This window comes from Cajanus cajan, chromosome 1, assembly GCF_000230855.2.
Source record: "Cajanus cajan strain Asha chromosome 1, NIPB_CcT2T_4, whole genome shotgun sequence".
In the NCBI taxonomy this organism is placed as follows: Eukaryota; Viridiplantae; Streptophyta; class Magnoliopsida; order Fabales; family Fabaceae; genus Cajanus; species Cajanus cajan.
The window spans coordinates 72,043,323-72,065,050 of NC_138517.1; the positions used below are offsets into that span (position 1 = coordinate 72,043,323).

The following is a 21,728-nucleotide window of genomic DNA, read 5'->3' on the forward strand; positions in this document are numbered from 1 at the left end:
TATATAACACAAAAAAACGATTGAAATTTTAACTTTCAAGTGATAATTTTTTTTATAACACACGTCAAGAAAAGAAAAAGGTGAAAGATGAAATTGATATCATAATCTCTACAATATATATATATATATATATATAAGATGAATTTGTTAGGGTTTCTGTGAGTAGAATGAGATGAAAATGGATCTTAATTGGGAGAAGAACTCTCTCAGCATAAAAATTGCGATCTCTCTCCTTCCCTTAATTTGTTACTCTTATCCTTCCTCATTTTATGACTCAACAATTATTTTATTTTTTTTACTATGTATTTTTCTTTTTATTTTTATATTGTAAAATTAGGATTTTTTTTATATTTTAAAAAAAGAAAATTAACATAAGACATTGTAGTATCTAATTTTTTAGGGTTTAGGATTTATGCCTTCATTAGCTTATTTTTTTAAAAAAAAGAAAATATTGTTAAAATATTTGTTAGAATAATTTACATTTATAAATATCGTTAAAAATTATCATATAATATATAACTAAAATTATATATATATATATATATATATATATATATATATATTCTCTATATCTAAATACTTTTGTTTATATAAAAAAAAACTATATATCTAAATATTTTCCCAGTATCAAATATACTGATTTTTTTTATATAAAAAATTATCTTATGTTTCTATATTTCTGTTTTTGCATGTTTTTTTTATAATGGCTGAGGTATTTGATCCATTGGGATAACCAAGATATATTTGATCTTGTATGATTGGTGTGCTTCTAAAAATAATAATATAATTTTATTGATTTTGTCTCTTATCCATAATTATTTATATAACTAGTTTTCAACATATATTGTTTTAGTAATTCAAATGGGAGATTTACAAGGAAATAATAAAGGAAAAGGAAAAGAGAAAAAAAATATATGAAGCTTGGAATAAGGAGGATTCCGATGAATTGTTACAATTGATAGTAGATGCTATAAAAAGAGGATAGGATATTATGGACAATTATTATTATTATTATTATTATTATTATTTATCTAGACATTATTGTTTTTTTTATTATTTTTGTCTTTGACTCTTTTTAAATTTGAATGTATGAATTTTTTTTTAAAATCTTATCAAATGTCAAAACTCCACAAAAAATCTACAAAATCCACAAAATCCCACAGAATCCATTAAAATCCTGATTTAAAAGTCTTGCAAAATCCATTAAAATCCTGATTTTAAGTCTTATAGAATCCTGCAAAATCTTAAAAGTCATGAAAATCCTGCAAAGTCTTTTAAAATCCGCAGGATTTTTTATAACTAAAAAAGTCCTTTAAAATCCTAATCCAATACACTCCCCTTAGTGTTTTTTCTAGAAGGATTTCATTTTTAATTCATTGAGGTGTTACTTCACATCATTATGTGTTAATTCAATGGATATTTTTAAGTACAAAATTTCTTTCTTTGTCCAAGAATTTTTATTTCTATTTTTTTTACTCAATTAATTGTCATTAATTAGTAAGATTATTATTTGAATAATGACAACCTAATTTTCTTTTCCCAACAACCATTGGCAGAAGTCAAAAGTTTTGCGCCAGCGTGAGTTTAATAGCCATTAAAACAATTGATTATATTTTATAAAAATTAAATACGACTTTGAATTATTTATCCTTTATCAGATTTTTACAATAAAAATGATACATGCGAGACTTTAACACCAACTGGTCTTCTATACACTTTCTCTTTTCTCTTTTTCCTTTCTATGATTTTCATAAGACACACAATATATATATATATATATATATATATATATATATATATATATATATATATGGATAAATTATTATATAGTATAAGATAACCACGATTTTAATTAATCTTGACATAATGTGTTATACAATCTTACAGTGCTTTAGAATTATTTAATATTTTCTTATTTTTGGGATAATTGAAAGAAAGAGATAGAAAGAAAAATAAATAAACAAGCTAACTAATATGATAAAAAAGGAAGAAAAAGAACAGAAACTATAAATATAAGTTAACAATAACTCAAGTTTTATTATATTTGAAATCATCATCCTCAAATAAATACATATATATCCTCAAAAGATTGTCTAACAACGGTACTGACAGTGACATATAGGGATGACAAAAATACTCGCACCCGCGGGTATCTGTGGATAAAACCCGCTACGGATAATAAATGGATAGGCTAATTGGGTACTTGCTGATAATGGGGACGAATAATTTTTTACCCATTTATAAATGGGGCGGGGGCGGGTATGATGATATCCATACCCGCGGGTACCCGTTTAATATTATTTCTTAAATATCCTAATTATCCTTGTACCACATAACCCTAAAACTACACTCTCTCATCTTATTTTCTTACAAAAGTGAGGTTGATGAAGTTACCGACATATGTTAAGCATGTTATAGAATTATGTTGGATGTAATTTGATTAATTTTCTAACTTTGATTGAACCAATAAGATTTATGTATTTTAAGTTATTTACTTTCATTTGCAATTATGAGATTGAATTATTGTAACTTTGTGATGAGACTTTAACTTATTTGTGAGATTGATGTATTTTAAGTTATTGATTATCTTTGAATTTTTATTATTATTTCAACAAAATTAATGTTAAAAAAAAGTTCAAAATTAACATTGAATTTTTATTTTTAATATTTCAATGACATTAAAATATAAACTTAAAAATAATTTTTTTAATTTCTTAAAAATTTTATAAATATCCGTGGATATCCGTAGGTATTCAAGAAATTCATGGATACCCGCTTAATGGATACCCGCACAGATATGGGGCTCATTGCCATCCCTAGTGACATATACTATTGGGCTGACCAAAGTCAACACAAAATCCAGTAGGATTTTTGCGTGGATACTTGGCTTTACAATCAGCAATGCATCGATTGAGAACGCATCCTATATAGGGCAATGCTGTCTCACATAATCCTTTACCTCCTTTGCCATCACTAACCTCTCTAGCCATCACAGTTCCTATGTCACAAAAACCATCATTCAATATATATGCATAAAGGATTAGAACTTATAAAGTAATTATAATATCAACAATATTATTATGTAAATAATAATTAACAAGCTTCTTCTACATAAGCACAAGCACTATCCTAGAATATGAATATGTGTTGCAAAATTACCCAATGTGAATAAAATGAGGAGAAGAACATATGATCAGGAAAAACACTTGGCCATCACTAGTACACAAAGGGTCTTTTACGTCGCCTATTTTGAGCCTTTTACGTCGGAAAAGGTTCCGACGTTAATACGGGAGACGTAAATTTACTTCGCCTATGAAAGGCGACGTAAATTTACGTCGGGGATTCTCATAGACCGACGTAAAAAGGGACAAAAAACATGCCACAATTTTACGTCGGACATGGCGTGGTTCGACGTAAATTTACGTCGGCCATTGCAAGGCCCGACGTAAATTTACGTCGGACAACGCCATGTTCGACGTAAATTGTGGCAGTTTTTTTTTAAAACGTTTATAAATTTTTGATATACCCAACACCTGCATATAAATATAGTCCAAAATACCAAATCTAAACCAGGAAGTCCAGAATAGAAATTCAAATTATATTTCAAAATTGAATGACAAAAAGAAAATAATATATAAATCTTAAAAAACATAAATTATGACAATGTAAATCCTATTATCCTAAAAAAGCTATAAAACATATGTTTGTCAATGCTATCTAACTAACTAAACTAACTAACTATCAAACTATAAACATAATATCTAACTAACTAAACTTAGAAAAAAAGTTGTCCATTGTTCTCTTATCTTGAGCAACTCATCTTCGGGCAATGAAGATGGATCTTGAAAGACCTGAAACATTAATTTAAGTGTCATTAATATGCAATGTTAATTATCCTAAAGGTAAATATAGTTAAATAAATTTTGATATGAATTACCTACGCCCAAGAATCAATAATACCCGCAGAAACTATGGCTCTCATCCAATACATGATGTAATAGCCACATTCAAACGAGTCTTGTTGCTTATTACACTAAAATGAGAAACAAATAACTATTATTTCCAAAGTCAATAAATTTAAATATTATTGACTGTATGAATTAATTTGCTAACCTTAGGGTATATGAAATGCAATGACTTTGATGATCTGGCTCTTCCACTTAAAATATTAGCTCCAGACACGATTCTAATTAATTGAAATAAAAACAAATGTTAGCCAATATATATAATTACAGTTTTAAAACATAATGAAAAAATTTAGTTACCCTTGTAATTGACATTTAATTTCGTGGCTTGGTTTTCGATGTAGTGAACAAAACCACACCACGGTGTATTCCTTAGGAATGATTACCATTAACTGCCAATGGGACCTACATTGTATGACAAACAAATTAGTTATAAAATTACCATGATTAAAAAACCAATTAAAAAACTAACCCGTCAATGTATGGAGCCATGTATATATCTCTTCTTGAGTCACTCATCCATGTTTGCATATATTGCTGGATCTGGACCTGAGTGTTTCCTGATTTTTGGATTGATTGAGGCTCAATAAATCCATATACTTCTGCTTGTCCTTGCTCCACACTCAATTTGTCCATGTACCTAACACAAATAATTATTATAATTTAAATGTAATTATTGTAAATTTAGACTCATAAAAGAAAATATGACTTACATGGCCCACAGCTGTATGATAGATATATTTAACATGGAGTTTCCCCCAACAATCTCTAATGCATCAGGCAAAGATATGTGTAGTGGAACATCAGAGCTATCAACTCCAAAAACTCTAATGTCCCACTGCAATTGAATTGGCTTCTTCTTTAATAGTGGTAATATGATTAGAAGCTTAGATATGGGATCACCCTCAGCTTCTGCAATATGAGCATCATCAACATGAGGTTCTCTGATGACCTCCTTTCCACGATTGATAAAATCCTAAAGAAATAATGAAAATTAGTTAAACAATAATAGAATTATAAGAATATAAAAGAGCAATAATATAATTACCTTTGCCTGTGCTGAAAGCGGCATGACCAAACGTTTTGGCCAAGCTAAGAATGTGCCGGTTGCCTACCCCACTAGTTGAACCTCTGTATTGGGCAAAGGCACTAGAGCAGCAACATCTTGAACTTGGTCAACCACAACCCGTGTCCAGTCTGGCTGTAGAGGGACACCATGGATGGTTGAGCCACCCTCAAATACTCGGCCAATTGCCACTAACCGTGGGGGGTCATCCTCAACATATAACTCACACTGGTTTGGTACATCAGTGTGAGTCTGATCCGGTGAGGGATTTGGAGCAGCACAACTCCCTTTAGTGCTGACTCGAACACCATCATGAGCAACTGCAGTCTGTTGCTAAGAACGAGCCAAAAGTTCAAACTTCTGTTCAAACTGTTTTTGAATATTCTTCAATCTCTCTTCAAACTGACTCTCCAATCTCTGCTCCAATCTTTGCATAACCTCTTGACTGCAAGAGTCAACAGTGCTCCTCGATGATCGGGCACCAAAGAAATCTCGGTGGCTCCAAGAACCACCAACACCACGCACACGGCCTCCGTGCTCTGGCCTTCCTATGGCCGTTGTGAGGATATCATTCCGACCATCGGAAACAAAATGAGCCCTGGGTGCTCTGCTCAACTAAACCCTCCTACAACATATTAACAATAAGTATACCCTAAACTACACTTATGAATTAAATGAGTTGAAATGAAGAGTGTTAGTTTGTATATTTTTACTTACTATTTTATCCACAACGACCCTTGCAGACTCAGAAGTCATTTGCCCATCTGATTTTGTCCGGGCTGCTATCCACATCTCATGGCGGGGAGGTGACTCCACACGGTCAGCAGACTCAACCCCTGCTGCCTCTGCCCTAGCCTTCTTCATTTCCTTTTTTTTTCTTTCATATCCCCCTCTTGACAATAGATAGGGTGCATCATTCTTGGCCTGTCGTTCTTGGGCAACTATTCTTTTAGCCTGCAATAATACAAAAAAAGAAAATAAGATTAATTAAAATATACCTTAATTATTTGTGTCAATGTAAGTGTTATCAATAACTAACCTGCCACGAAGGGTCCAATCGAGTGGCACGAAATTGCATCCACTCCTCATCAATGATCTGGTACTTTAGACAGGGAGTCTCATTTTGTTGCTCTCCAAATACATACTCCCGTGTCAAGAAAGTCTTGAAGTCTCTCCACCTGGTGGCCAGGGCAGATAACATCTTCCTCCTCATGACCTCAGTATTGGGAATGTCAAAATTTTGCTATGAAAATAACAACAATTAATAAATAATGTATTTAAGTTATATAATATTCAAGGGATGTGAAAGTATATACCTGAATATCCTGCCACATGAGGTTCTTGTCAACCTCCTGAACGTCATCTCATGATGGAATGATAATAGAAACATGTCGTCGAGTTAGGACTCCCAAATAGCTCTTAAACTTGGCAGCATTTGGGCCTGATGCCTTGCCAGAACGAGGATCCACCTCAACTGGTGTCCTCTCCTTGGCAATGCGTCCAGCTGTCAACTCAGACAATCGGGTGACAGATCTACCTTCCCTCCTTCCACTGCTAGACCCAGAATCCTCCATAATCCTGAAAAAATTAAACTCTCATTATTAAAACAATGAATTAACTGAATAGACAAATAAAGTAAAAAACATAATAACAATTTAATGCATCTGGAACAGCCCGTACCGAAATCAGAACGGGCTGTTCCAGATCAACAATTTATGAAGCCAGTAATTTAAGCAGAACGACCCATTCTGCAAGGAGAACGGGCCGTTCCAGAGGAACAAATAGCAAAAAAAAAACAAAAAAATTACGTGGACAACAAACTAACCTCAAACGACCAACGTGCAGACACTTAGAGACTTGGATACGTTGAATGTAGCAATAAACGAAGTGGGCGACTTAGAAATTCAGAGGATTTCGTATAAACGGTGAGCGCGGGAATGGAAAATGGCAAGGTGGGTGAATATAGTGGAACTATTACGTCGGACTATGCTGCTGCGACGTAAATTTACGTCGGCCTTGGGGGGGTCCGACGTAAATTTACGTCAGACTAGGGTGGGATCGACCTAAATTTACGTCAGAGTAGAGGGGCCCGACGTAAATTACCTAATTTACGTCGGTCTACGAGGGGTCCGACGTAAATTACCTAATTTACGTCGGTCTACGAGGGGTCCGACGTAAATTAGACTCCACTTATTTACGAAACTGCCACCGCATTTTTACAACGTCGGTGTTTGTGGTTTGCGACGTAAATTGGGTGACGTAAATACCCTTTTTTGCACTAGTGCATGTTCTCTGCAATTGCTTTTTTTTTTGTATAATATCTTTCTCTAGTAGTTTGCTAGTATGATGGACAAGCTTTCATGGTTGACCTTATATAATGGTAATTTGTTCGTTTGGAAAAAGAGAATTAATGAAAAGTTATAAAAAAATCAGTTTGATTCCTGCATAATTAATGGAATTATTTTCTCATTATCACTAAAAAAAATAAGTTATTATTGGCAGTTTTTTTTTTGCGGTTTCCATAAACCGCAAAAAAATATTACATTTGTGGAAAGGATGACAAATGCTACAAATTATTGATACTTTCTGGCAATTTTAAACCGCAGGAATGGTAATCGTTACAGTGTTGGCACTTTCTGGTAGTTTTAAACCGCCAGAACGTTCAATAATTTTTTATTTATTTAATTATATGTGCCTTAATTCTTTTATGAAATTAAAAAAAAACTTATAAAATCAATTTAAAATAAATAAAAAAAAACAATTTTTAGTTCACGAAAAGCCTCACGAACCCGCCATCCCCAGCGTCTGCGCATCCATGTGCTTCAGCATCTCGAACATAAGGTTTGTTCATCCTCTCTTCGCCTTCTTCATTTCACCCTCACCTTCACCGTTCGCTGGACGCTTCATCCTCTCTGGCGGTGCTTGATGAATAAATAAAACGGAATGGGAATGGGAATGGGGGTGTACCCGCTTTTCATGCTTTTCCCTATTTATTCTCATTTACCATTTTCCCCCTTTTTCTTCTTGCTCCTTCATTCTACAAACTATTTCTTTTCTTTTTTCTTTTAATCTCACTTCACTGATAAAAAATTTCCTCTGCTTCATAACCAGGTCACAAAATCTATTTGTCTGCATGTTGGGACAAAGATTGCATTTCTATTCATATGTTCCTACTATTCGTGAACAGTTGCAGGTGATTTGATATTTTACTTCTGCATTTACACTTTTTCCTATTTTATTGATCTTTCTATTGAATTGTTATTATTGAATATTCTGGAGTTTGAATGCCATAACTAAGTGGCGTGTTTGTGTTTTTGTTGTCTTATTAAATAAAACATGGTTGTGGATACTATGGAAGATGGTTGCTAATGCTAGCTTTGGCAGCTTCGGGTATGGAAAGGAAATAAAAAAAATTATGGATTTTTTTTTTCTATTTGTCTTTGAAGTTCGATTTGTACCATAAGGGGACTTGCTATAATTGATTATCATGTGCTTGTAGTTTTGCTGATTAGTTATGTCATGTAGGATTTGGTGAAGGTTGGCAGAGTAAAACAAAATAGACAAAAAAATGGAGTCGTAGTGTTGGTTTATAGCTAAGGATTATGGAAATAGTCCAAATATTTGGAACATGTAATTTATTTGATTTGGAACCTTGCATGAGCCACTGCCTATATCATGATTTTGTCACTGTCTCTTCAATTTGATCTTGTTTTGTTTCAATTGTTAAGTTTATGCAATGCTTGGTGTACTAAGTTTATGTAATTTCTGAAGTGTTTGATGTTTTCATGATCTTCTTACAACTAGACGGTGTAGTGTATAATTGTTAAGTTTATGCAATGCTTGGTGTACTAATTAATATTTTTCTTTTTGGTTATTGTTCTTACCGGAGATCGATCGTAGGGGACGATCTGTTGGGTAAGATCGACGAGCCTCCTTCACGGGTACGCTGGTTGCTCCAAGATGGGGGTGGTACCTGCAAAAGAGACTCCGATGCTAAAGTTAGTGTTTGTGGGTGTATGAGTCTCGTATAAGTAATGCACATACCTTTGTGTGAATTAGGGTTTTGTTGGGCCTTGGGCCTGAGATCAGTTATGACCTATTTAGATAGTGGACCTCGTCTTGGCCGAGGTCTCCCAGCGCGTGTCCGAGGTCGTCCTACACTGTGATGCCGAGCTCGAGCTCGGCATAGCGGTACGGATAGTACACTAGCCCCCCGAGCTCCGAAAGTCGTGGGTCGAGGAGTTAAGACCGAGCTCTCCAAGGGGCCGTGACCTTTCGCGTACGCCTGTCTGGCAAGATGCCATGTGTCGTAACCGTTGCATCGTTCTTGAAAACGTGCAGGCGGCGTGTTAATGGGGAGTGACGGTTAAGAAATGATGGTCGTGCTTGTCATAATGGGGCTCATTAAATGCGTCGCCAGTTTTGTCCCTTGGCTGACACGTGTTGTGGCCGTTTGGATTTTGTGGAACCCCTTTTCTCACTCTCGCGCCTCTTCTCCTTTCACTTTACTCTTTGCATTCTCTTTCCCCTCTGGCTTCTTGAGCATGCCGATTTTCTTTGTCTTCCTGCTTCTTCCATCTCCGTTTTCCTCCGTCGCCCTCTCCGGCAACCGAGTTTTCCTCCTCTCGTTTCTGTCTTTTCGTTTATCAAAGGAGTACCAGGTACTTCGATCTCTTCTGAAATCTTTTCTCCTTCTTTTCAAATCTTTTGATTTTCTTGATGGCTGGTAACAAGGATGCCGCCCCCTCTGCGCCTGCCAAAGGCAAGGGTAAGGCGCGCGGCAAGGCGGTGGCTGCCGGGACGGTCGCCGCCGAAAAGAAGAGAGGGGAAAGCCAGCCTAAGGACCCCTCCCAGGCATTCCTGGCTACGACTGGGTTAGGAGTGACGTGGGGGAATTTCATAGCATCTTCAGGTCGTTTATGGAGATCAATGCGATGTGGAAATCGCATAGGATCTGTGAATCCTCTCTTTCCAAGCTTATCCGGCTGGAACCGTGCCAGCCTGGTGAGCCCGTCTATATGGGGGGTCCCTCTGACCCTCCTTTCTTCTATATGTACCAGTGCTTCTTCAGGGATTTAGGCGTATGCCTTCCCTTTACCCAACTTGAGTGTGATTTTTTAAATTTTATCAACTCGGCTCCTTGCCAATTGCACCCCAATAGTTGGGGTTTTTTGAGGGCCTTTCAAGTTCTATGCTCGACCTTAGGGATAGAGGTATCTCTCCCTGTCTTTCTTCATTTTTACCAACTGAAGCTGGGTGTACCCCCTTATTGTAACGACCCGTCATGGTCTCTACACTTAGTGGAATCGCAGAGAATATTAAACTGGATAACACATACATACAAGCATAAATATAAAGATCAAAATAATTAAGTTTCTGTATACAAAATAAAGCACCATATATGTACAGTCATCCCAAAATATTCCTTAGTGCTGGTCAAGCACAGACAAAAATTGTTACCTAAAATGGTAACCCTAACACGAGGATCAAACTCCCTGTCTCGCAGTGGTCACCTCAACTCCAAGCTAGTCCTGACCTGCTCCCATACCAAGTATGATCATCGCAATTCCACCACATGGAAACAGAAGGGTAAGCTAGAATTCACAAATCAATCATACAAGTATAGAACAATAATCTATACTACATAATTGTCCAACTATCAATCATATTCATAGAGTCACACCATACACTCTATCCAATACTACTCATGCATAAGATACAATCCACCAATCATGAAGTCAAACACCACACTTCATCATATTAATAATCATGCAATAAATGCATCTCATGACAGATATCAATGCATATCAATCATCTAATGCATCGTCACGCATACACCTAGGAGATCTCCGTAACAATAGAGCTATATAAGTGACATTACATCCTACCGAAACCACCCCAACCGTTTTCACGCCCAATGCGCCCGCTCGGTCACAGCTAAACAGGATATATAATCCTCACTCGGGTTAACTCAGATGATGTCACTTACACAATTGGAAGTCCAGATCCACCGTCAGGTATAGCACAGCTGGGTACGGGCTTACCACGACCTTGGCATGCATAACCAAGTCAATTGTGGAGTTCGCCCACCGACTATCCGCAAGGATCCACGCACCTTCTCGAGTACTTGGTTAAGGGAATAACCCTCGACCTCATACCCCGCTCCAACACTAGCTAAGGACTTAGAGGAGACTCACCCAACGCAGTGGCCTATCCGAGCACCACTCTCCCAAATCCAGTGGCCTCCCTGAGCACCACTCTCATATATCAGTGGTCTATCCAAGCACAACTCTCAAGAGACTCTATGTGAGCTCTTCCAGTTTGAAAATATTTTCCTCTCCTCAAGTCCTAGGCTAGACTCATGCCATAAGGTATCACATGCAATCATGCATCATACATCATATATGGTCTGCCCACCATAATGATCAACAATCATACACATGTCATAAGACATCACATGCAATAATGCATCATACATCATACATGGTCTACCCACCATCATGATCAATAAACATACTCATTCCATAAAACATCACATGCAATAATGCATCACACATCATACATGGTCTACCACCATTATGATCAATAAACATACCATATGAACATATACACATGTCATATCATATTCAAACATTCATACGTATCATCACAATCATACATCATATATCATACATACATGATCCAAATCTTCAACTTTAAACATGCATAAGCATCAATTATTTATAAACATATTCACGGTCGGCGCAACCTGAGCTCGCCCAACCTAATCCCAACCTGAGAGTCCTAAAACTCATCCACACCTGGCGCGTTCAACTCACGCTCGGTGTCCTTGAGACAGAGACTCTTAAAAGTCTCCACGCCTGACGCTGCCAAATCATGCCTAGCCCAACATCCAACTCGAGAGCCCTAAGCTCTTTCATGCCCAGTGCGCTCAACCTGCGCCCAGCCTAAATCCTAGACAGAGAGTTTCAAAACTCTCATCCAAACCAACACATCTAGCCACATGCAAACACAAAACACAATGCATAGGCTCCATATAACATAGAACAAACTCAAAATCAACATGCACCTCAAATTCACCAAAAACTCCATTTTTTCCAAGACCCCGAAAAATGAGCAAATTCTCCGATCCAGCCATGGATCCTCAACTTTCATGCATCAATTGAGTTTCTAAACTCACATGCAACTTAATAACAAACATTCTAGCTTCCCTTACCTGAAGATCGGCTCAAAATAGCCAACAAATGTGACGAAATAGAATTCCCTTCCAAAGCTCAACCCGGAACTTCAATCCTCCCAAAGTAAGCTTTCTAATCTGAATTTCAAGAAAAGACAGAAGGCATTAGTGGTCTAGAGGAGAAAAGGAATCATATAGAGAAATTTGGGAGAGAAAGGAGCTCACAGACCTAGAGACCTTCTCTCTAAAACTTCTCTCTAAAAACTCACACTCTCCTGAAGGCCCCCAACCCCTATTTATAGACTTTTCGAAATGGCCAGAACGGCCTGTACCGATACCGGAACGGCCCATTCTGAATTCCCTCAACACACACAAAAATCACTTGCAGAACGGTCTGTTCTGAAATCAGAACGGCTCGTTCTCCATCCAGAACAGCCCGTTCTCCAACCAGAACGGCCCGTTCTCCACTACAAATTTCAGTTTAATTTAATAGCTTGGAACGGCCCATTCCAGATTGCGAACAGCCCGTTCTAGGCTACTAAATCAGCCATATTTCTTTTTCTACGTTACACTTATGGTTGGGCTTCTTTGAACGGCAGTAAGGCTGGGGGATTATTTTCTCTTTACTCCTAGTCTTACAAAAATTTCAAGCAAGAGTTTTTCTGGGTTCGGCTCGTGGATGTGAACCCGCTGGAAGATGGGGTATTTTACTTCAGCGGGCTGCCGAGGTTCCCTCTTTATTGGCGGCAAGCTCCAGCCAGGTTTCACGGGTCGGGCAACCTTCAGTTGAGAGCATTTTTTCGCTTGCTAACTCGGTGTACAAGGAGAGGGCCTAGAGAGTGAGTATCTTGTCTTTTTGGCTGTTAAGGGCTTGGGAATTTTTGCTTTTACTGACATATTTGATTGTTGTACTTGCAGGTATAATGGGAAAAAATAAGTGGCGCGAGTTGAAATCGCGCTACAACATCGCCGAGATTGAGGTCCCTGAGCCTCTAGAGGAGGAGGTGGCCCCCCTGGAGACCCGAAGAAAAAGAAAGAGGGGAGAAAAAGAGGTCAGGGGGACCTCTGCCCCTCGAGATGCTGAGGAGGTGACCTCCAAGGTTGCCGATGCTGATGTGGTCGACCTAACTGGGGGTTCTCCACCCGAGGGAGCTCCTCAGGTGGTCGCGAGGAGATCGCCCAGGCTGCCGAGCAGGTTGCCCAGGCCACCGAGGTTGGTGCCTTTCTTTGTAGTTTTTATTCTATACTGCTATTTTCTTGCTTGCTAACTTAGGGGGAAATTTGTATTTTTTGTAGGTGAGGCATGCTGCCGAGGTCCCGGTGGCTTCGAGTTCGGGGGTACTAAGGGCGGGTGCCTACGTTGCTGAGCAGGGGGGCCTGCCTCTACTTCTGTTGCGGCCTATGGGAAGGGACCGAATTCTGAGGTCCCGACACGCACTCCCGCGACCTCGGCACCACCGTCCAGTTCTTCGAAGGGGCCCCCCAGAAGCCAATTCCTTGCCCATCTTTATGGAAAAGATCGCTCCCGAGTGCGGCTGGACTATGTGAGCGCTTCGAAGGATTTGGATTCTCTGTGGAGTGCGGGGGTGACCTCGGAGAAATTCTTCTCCAAGGACTCGTTGAGCACGGCTGATCAGGCTATGATCGAGTCGGTCGGGCCAGTAGAGGGCCTTGATTCTGCTGAGGTATTCCTGCAAAGGACAATGGCCATCATGGACTATTGGAAGCGTAAATGGGCTAAGCAGCAAGAGGACCTGGCGAAGCTAAGGGGCCGAGTCCAGCCCTTGGAGGAAGAGACCAAGACCTTGAAGGAGAAGAACAGGGCTTTGGCGGCTGCCCTCGGTGATGCGAAGCTGCAGAATGAGGTCGAGCTCCAAGCCACCAGGAGGGAGATGGAGAGGGTTCAGAAGTCCTTATAGATTGCTCTGAGGTCTAATGAGACTCACACTGCCCAAGTGAGTTTGCTGTAAGAGCTCGCCAACTCTTCCCGAGGCCGGGTGCGTGCCTTAGAAGACGAGGTAACTTCCCTAAAGGCTGATCTCGTGGTGGAGGCTGAGAAGCGTCTTTGTGACGAGGTGCTTCTCGGCGGGAAATAAGAGGAGGTTGCCGCACTCAGGGTGGACCTCTCGAAGATGGATGCGGAGAAGGCGGAGCTGGAGAAGAAGCTCGAGGGAACTGAGCGAGCTGTCCTGTTCGAACACAAGAGAGGATTCCTCAAGGCGGCTCGCCAGGCGAGGATACTTGAGCCAAGGGTCGACCTCTCTGTCATGCATGTGGAGAAAGAGGTGCGCTTCGGGAAACTGGTGAAAGAGGACGACCTCCAGGACAGCTTGAGCGAAAATGCCTCTACCTAGGCCGGTTTTTGTAATAGCTTAGTTTATTTTGTTCTGCTTGATTTTTTTCCTTGGATTCAGGTGTTGAACTCTGCAAACATTGTTGTGTATATGATATTTTTTCTTTCGAGATTTTATCCTTGCGCTTTTGGTGGTTCTATTTGACCTTCTGCTTATGCACTTGTGTTTTTTGTGCTTTTCCGGGGCTCAAACTTGGCCTGATGTAAGTAATTCGTATTGAGGTTTGAACTCGACCCTTGGTGAGATAGAGTGATTCAGACCAAGATTCGAACTCGACCTCTGTGTAAGATAAAAATAATGTTTGCCGAGGTTCGTACTTGATCTCGGGTTAGAGTGAAACAAATCGTACTAAGGTTCGAACTCGACCTCAGTTTAGTGTAAAGTAACTCTTACGAAGGTTCGAACTCGACCTTAGGTTAGAGTGAAATAAATCGTACCAAGGTTCGAATTCGACCTCGGTGTAAAGTAACTCTTATGAAGGTTCGAACTCGACCTCAGGTTATAGTGAAATAAATTGTACCAAGGTTCGAACTCGACCTTGGTGTAAAGTAAAATAAATCGTGCCAAGGTTCGAACTCGACCTTGGTTTAAAGTGAAATGAATCGTACCAAGGTTCGAACTCGACCTCGGTTTAGCATAAAGTATCTTATGGTGAAATGATGCGGAATTAAGAAGATATGAATGGAAAAGAATGAGTTATTTTATTGATGTTATGTGTGCCTCGTTAAAAACCCTCTCAGCCAAAACTCATTTTTCTATTTTTTGGGACAAAAGACTAAGTCGGGAAAAGAGTGTACAGCTCATTCATACAAAGTTAACTGAAATAAAACTTGAGATGCGTGGCATTCCAAGTTCGCGGGATGGGTTTTCCGTTGAGTTCTTCCAGTCGGTATACCCCGTTCTCCAAGTCTTCTACAACTCGGAATGGGCCACCCCAGGTGGGTGCAAGCTTGTCGTCTAATGTGTCTCTTCGTGCTTCGCCTAATAGTCGCCATACCAGGTCACCAACTCGGAAAGAGCGAGGTCGCACTCGCGTATTGTATCTTCTGGAAGCTCGGAGTTTGCAGAATTCTTCATGAATCTGAGCTTCATCTCTGAGCTTGTCAATCAAGTCAAGGTCAGCTGTTATTTCTTGAGCATTTTGCTCGCTGTTGAAGACTTGACGTCGGTGAGACGTCTCCCCGACTTCCACTAGGATCATGGCGTCAGTTCCATAAGTCAGCCTGTAAGGCATTTCCTGCGTTGTTGACTGGGGGTGCAATGGTACGCCTAGAGGATGCTGGGGAGTTCGTTATCTCATTGTCCCTTGGCGTTCCCTAGCCGCTTCTTGAGCTCTCGGAGCACCACTTTGTTTGCAGCTTCAGGTTGGCCATTAGTTTGCGGATGTTCCACCGAGGTCGGAAGGTGCTTAATTCCAAGTTCCCGAAGGAAGTCTTCGAAGCTTTGCGCGATGAATTGTCGGTCGTTATCGGTGACAAGGGAATGCAGAATTCTGAACCTGCATATGATGCTCTTCCATGTCAACTTCCGTATATTCTCAATGGTGATCTTGGCGAGTGGGCACGCTTCGATCCACTCGGTGAAGTAGTCGATTGCCACCAAGAGGAATTTGAGCTGACCTTTCGCGGGGGGGAACGGTCCTAGGATGTCCATTCCCCACTGGGCGAACACGGGGACATCATCTGGTAGAGAGCTTCAGGTGGCTATCGATGCGCGTTGCCGAACTGCTGGCACTCTTTGCATTTTTGCACGTAGACTTGGCAATCCGACTTCAAGGTAGGCTAGTAGTACCCAGCCCAGAGTACCCTGGCTGCCATCGAGCGCACTCCGGAATGCATTCCACATATACCTCGGTGGATCTCCTCGATGACATAAGCGGCTTGCGGTGCAGTCAAGCATTTGAGCAAAGGGGTGGAGATTTCACGCTTGAACAGTTCGTCTCCGAAAATTACGAACTTAGCCGACCTTCCCCTCATCTTCCAAGCTTCATCTTTATCCTCGGGTAGAATTCCTGCCTTCAAGTAGTTCCAAATACCTGTCATCCACCCTTGTTCTTCGCTTCGCTGGTATTGACGACCTTGTCGTCCAAGCTGGGTGAATGCAAGGTTTCTTGGATAATGGTCCAATGTTGTCCAGGGCATTTGGTACTGGCGAGCTTTGATAGGAGGTCAGCTCTGGTATTTTGCTCTCGCGGTACATGCTGTATAGTGAACTCGTCAAAGGACGAGATCTGATGTGATGCCATGTGAAAGTACCGCTATAGAAGAACATCTTTGGCCTGGTATGTGCCGCTGAGCTGCTCTACCATGAGTTTTGAGTCGCTGTTGCAACTCACTCTTCGTGCTCCGAGATCGTGGGCTAACCTTAGCCCTGCGAGAAGTGCTTCGTACTCTGCTTGGTTGTTCGTCACTTTGAAACCGAACTTGAGAGATTGTTCCAAGGTGACTTGGTTCGGCCCTTCTAGGATGATACCTGCCCCACCACCTTTAGAATTGGAGGACCCATCATCATACAAAGTCCATACCTGTGGCTCCTCGACCGAGGTTGGCGTCAGTTCGGCCACGAAGTTAGCTAAGCATTGAGCTTTCAAAGCGTCGCAACTTTCATACTGGATGCCAAACTCAGAAAATTCGACTGACCATGCTATCATCCGCCTGGCGAGCTCTAACTTTCTCAGGATTTGCTTGATTGGGTAGTCAGTCTTGACTATAACCTGGTGAATCTGAAAGTAAGGTCGGAGACGCCGAGCTGCGGTGACGAGTGCCAGTGCAAGCTTTTCAATCGTCTGATATCATTTGTCGGTGTCTTGGAGGACTCGGCTGATGAAATAGACTGGCGTCTACACTTTCTGGTTCTCTTACACTATAACTGCAGTGATTGCGCCTTCTGCCACGATCAAGTAGAGGAGGAGGTCGGCTTGATGATTCGGCCTCTGGAGAATTGGCGAAGTTGTGAGGAATGCTTTGAAGCTTTTGAAAGCCTCTTCGCACCGGTCCGTCCATTCAAAATTTTTTGGCTTGCGCAGCAGGGTGAAGATGGGCCCCGCTTTCTCCGCTAGCCTGGGGATAAAACGGGACAGGGAAACCAACCTTCCCGCCAAGCGTTGGACTTCCTTCACATTTTGAGGGCTCTGCATCTGGATGATGGCTTTGCACTTCTCCAGGTTGGCCTCGATCCCCCTGTTAGTGATCATGAATCCAAGGAACTTACCTCCCTGGACGCCGAAGATGCACTTTTCTAGGCTGAGGCGCATGTTGTGCTTCCTAATCTGCCCGAATACCTCGGTCAGGTCGGCAGCATGATCCTCGGCCGAGGTGGTTTTGACCACCATGTCGTCGACGTAGACCTCCATGTTCCGTCCGATCTGCTGGTGGAAAACCTTGTCCATCAGCCGCTGGTAGGTGGCCCCCACGTTTTTGAGACCGAAGGGCATCACTTGGTAGTAGTAGTTGGCGTGATTGGTGATGAATGACGTGTGCACCTCGTCTGGTGGGTACATCATGATCTGGTTGTACCTGGAGTAAGCATCAAGGAAGCTGAGGAGGGCGTGTCTGGATGCTCCATCAACCAGCCTGTCGATGCTCGGCAAGGGGTACGAGTCCTTGGGGCAGCTTTGTTCAGATCAGTGTAGTCGACGCACATGCACCACTTCCCCGAGCTCTTCTTCACCAAGACCACGTTTTCCAGCCACGTGGTGTACCTGACCTCACGGATGAAGCTTGCGTTCAGTAGCTTTTGCGTCTCGGTGATGATGGCCTCCCGTCTTTCACCATCGACCTTCCTCTTCCTCTGGGCGACTGGCTTTGCCTCCTTGTGAATTGCCAACCTGTGACAGATGAAGTTAGCATCTATACCTGGTATGTCGGTGCTGGACCATGCAAAGAGGTCGGCGTTCCTGGAGATTTTAGCTTCGAGCTGTCGCCCTAACTCCGGGTTCAGCTGCCTACTAATTTTCGTGTATTGCCCAGGAAGTTTTCCGATTTGGAGGTCATCGAGCTCGTCGATGGGACTCGGCCGTTCATCATGGGAGTCCGACCTTGGATCCAAGTCAGTGATATCCACGTGGGTGATGTGAGCCACTGTGGGGGGATCACTCCGGCAACGCTCGTCGGATGAAGAGACTTTCAGACTCTCGGCGTAGCATTGCCGAGCTGTCTTCTGGTTTGCCTTGACGGAGATAATCTTTCCGTCACTCCCTGGGAATTTCATGGTGAGGTGCAGGGTAGACACCACTGCTCCGAGTTGGTTTAACGTCGACCTCCCTATGATTATGTTGTAAGAGGTGTTGGCTTCCACGAGGAGGTGACCCGCCTGGATGAGTTCCTCGATATGGTCTCGGAGTGTGCGGCACTCTTCAGTGGTGTGACCGTGGTTTCTGTGGTATCGACAGTGCTTGGATTTGTCTGCACTGTTGGGAGTGTGACCTGGTGGTGGCAGGGTGAGCAGGTTTCTAATGCTGGCCTCCTCCAGGATGTGTACTCGGGGCGTATTCAGGGGAGTGTAGAAGTCGTATCTCCCCCCCTTATTTGCCCTGGCAGTCTTTTTGAACTGGCTGTTATTGGTAACCTTCATCTTGTCTTTGTGACCATTGTCAGGCTTCGCTTGTGATTTTCTACGAACCTGGTCATGAAAGGCGGAGTGTTCTTTCATCTGTATGTACCCTGTAGCTCGGGCACGAAGTTCGTCCATGTCGGCAGGAGCTCGGCGACACAGGCTGTCCACAAAAGAGCCTGGCTTGAGCGCCATGAGCATGGCGTGCAGGGCGACCTCGGGGTTGAGGTTCTGAATCTTCACCGAGATGCTGGCAAAGCGCTCCATGAACGCCCACAGTGACTCGTCGTCGCCTTGTCAGAGACTGGCCAAGGCGGCGGAGGTGACGTGGTGAGGGCGACTCGTGGCGTACTGTGCCGTGAATCACCTTACCAAGGTGTCGAAGTTGTCAATTGACTCAGCAGGTAACTGGGTATACTAGTTGAGCGCAGCCCCCTTGAGTGAGGTCGGAAAAACCCTACATAGAATAACATCATCATTAGTGTAAAGGTTTACCTGCGTGATATACAGGTCGATGTGCTCGTCCAGATCCGTCGTGCCGTCGTAGTGGTCGATGTGGAGGGGTTCCCAGCCGAAAGGTAGGGGGTCTCCATAATGCCATCCAAAAAAGGGTGGCGACGGATGCTTGCTCGATTGCCAAGAGCCTGGGCAGGAGCAATGCTGACTTCATGGACTGACCTGTGCGTTGGTGCGTGTGACCAATGTGTGGCAAGCCTGGGAGTCGGTGCCCTAGGTGTTGTCGGCGGTTGAGAAACCGAGTGCACCTCTTCCTCGTGTTGGTGACTCGATTGAGGAGGTTGATCAGAAGGCCGCCGGGGAAGCTGGGCGCGAATGCGCTCATTATCGGTGCGCAATGCTGCTAGGTCAGCTTCGTTAGCGGTACGCAGCGCCACTAAGTTAGTTTCGTGCTTGGCACGCTTGTTTTGCAGATCGGCGGTGTGTTGTTGTCGCATTTGTTCGACCTGCTCGATCAGCCTTCTCAATGCTGCTTCGTTGTCCATGTTTGTCGTGTGATCGACGTCGTCTGTTGCTCGTCTACTATGGCTTCGGGTGAAAACCATAAGCGTGGCCGATAAGAGCTGTCTTGATCTGCCCCACGGTGGGCGCCAAATGTTCTTACTAGAGATCGGTCGTAGGGGACGATCTGTTGGGTAAGATCGGCGAGCCTCCTTCACAGGTACGCTGGTTGCTCCAAGATGGGGGTGGTACCTGTAAAAGAGACTCCGATGCTAAAGTTAGTGTTTGTGGGTGTATGAGTCTCGTATAAGTAATGCACGTACCTTTGTGGATTAGGGTTTTGTTGGGCCTTGGGCCTGAGATCAGTTATGACCTATTTATATAGCGGACCTCGTCTTGGCTAAGGTCTCCCAGCGCGTGTCCGAGGTCGTCCTACGCTGTGATGCCGAGCTCGAGCTCGGCATAGCGGTACGGATAATACAGTTATGAATATATATATATGGTAAAAAATTTAATGCCCTTGGAAATATAAAGTTAAAATTTGCTGAGCAATGGTAGATTTGATAAGAAAACATAACATTCCTTTCTCAGCTGGGACATGTTTAACAAAATTCTTTGTCATATATTCTGGTTTTTTCTTTCTCATTTATGTATATGTGGATTGTGACACTTGAGCTTGTCTAATTTAGTTTGAATCTGCAACATCCTTTCTTCTTCTTTGCCTCTTGATCCTTTATTAACTATGTTTTCTGGTAGTTGGCATCACTTGTGTGTGTGCTCAAGTTTGTTCTAGTTGAGCAATGGTTCTCGATGTCTTGTATCAGATTTAGCTTCATAGTTAGGAGAGTTCTGTTTCCTCTGTCTCAAGGCAAAGTTCTCAGATTGCTAAACATGTGATGGACTACTGATTTGTTCATCAAAATTGATTTTACCTAACTATAGACTATAGTCATCGGAATTTGGAGTTAAAATATGGCTGAACTTGTAGACAGAAGCATAAAAAAAAGGTGTATGAATCTTCAAGTCTTTATTTTTTAATTATTCGGGTTAAATAAGTATGTTCTTCTCAATTTTGCTTTCCCCAGACTAAACACGTGATTATTTAGGTAATGCTGATTAATGACTATAATTATAGTCGTAGAGTTATTAAGTATTTTATTTTGTGAAAACAAAAACTAAAAAAAAAATCTGAACTAATGTTTGGCAAATGAAATAGTATTTATGTATATATACAATTTTGTCCCAAGAAGCACAAAAATAAAAAATAAAGAAACTCTACTTAGCTTTGCAGGTAAACATTCACTTTCCCTTAATATGATAAAATGGAATTGATTTACCTGCAAGACAGTATGTGTCATGTGGCCACGGGAATAAGCCAATAACTAATAAGCTATGGTGCACCAACAGATCACTAGACTAGATATCAAGTCCTCCCTTAATCTTCTTGGCCTCCTTTTGAATAAACCATTTCTATACCTTTATTTTAGAAACAACCAACGACACAGGGATTCAGAAGAAAGATGTGAATTTTATAGTTGGTTTTTAATTTTATAGTTTATCTTTGACAGATGAATGATTATATGAATGTAATTCAACTCAACCAAGTTTAAAATGGGGTCTAGTTAAATGCAAATACTATGTTACTAGAGTGGAGACTA

The 21,728-nt window shown here is 41.6% G+C and overlaps 1 long non-coding RNA gene across 1 annotated transcript; it reads right to left on the minus strand.

Annotated features, from left to right (window-relative positions):
* Positions 1 to 3,584: 3,584 nt before the first annotated feature.
* LOC145955794 (uncharacterized) lies at positions 3,585 to 4,696 on the minus strand. Its single transcript, XR_014432575.1, has 2 exons — positions 4,114 to 4,696; positions 3,585 to 4,033 (listed from the first exon to the last, which is right to left on the minus strand). It is a non-coding gene; the product is annotated as an uncharacterized LOC145955794 (long non-coding RNA).
* Between the last annotated feature and the right edge of the window lie 17,032 nt (positions 4,697 to 21,728).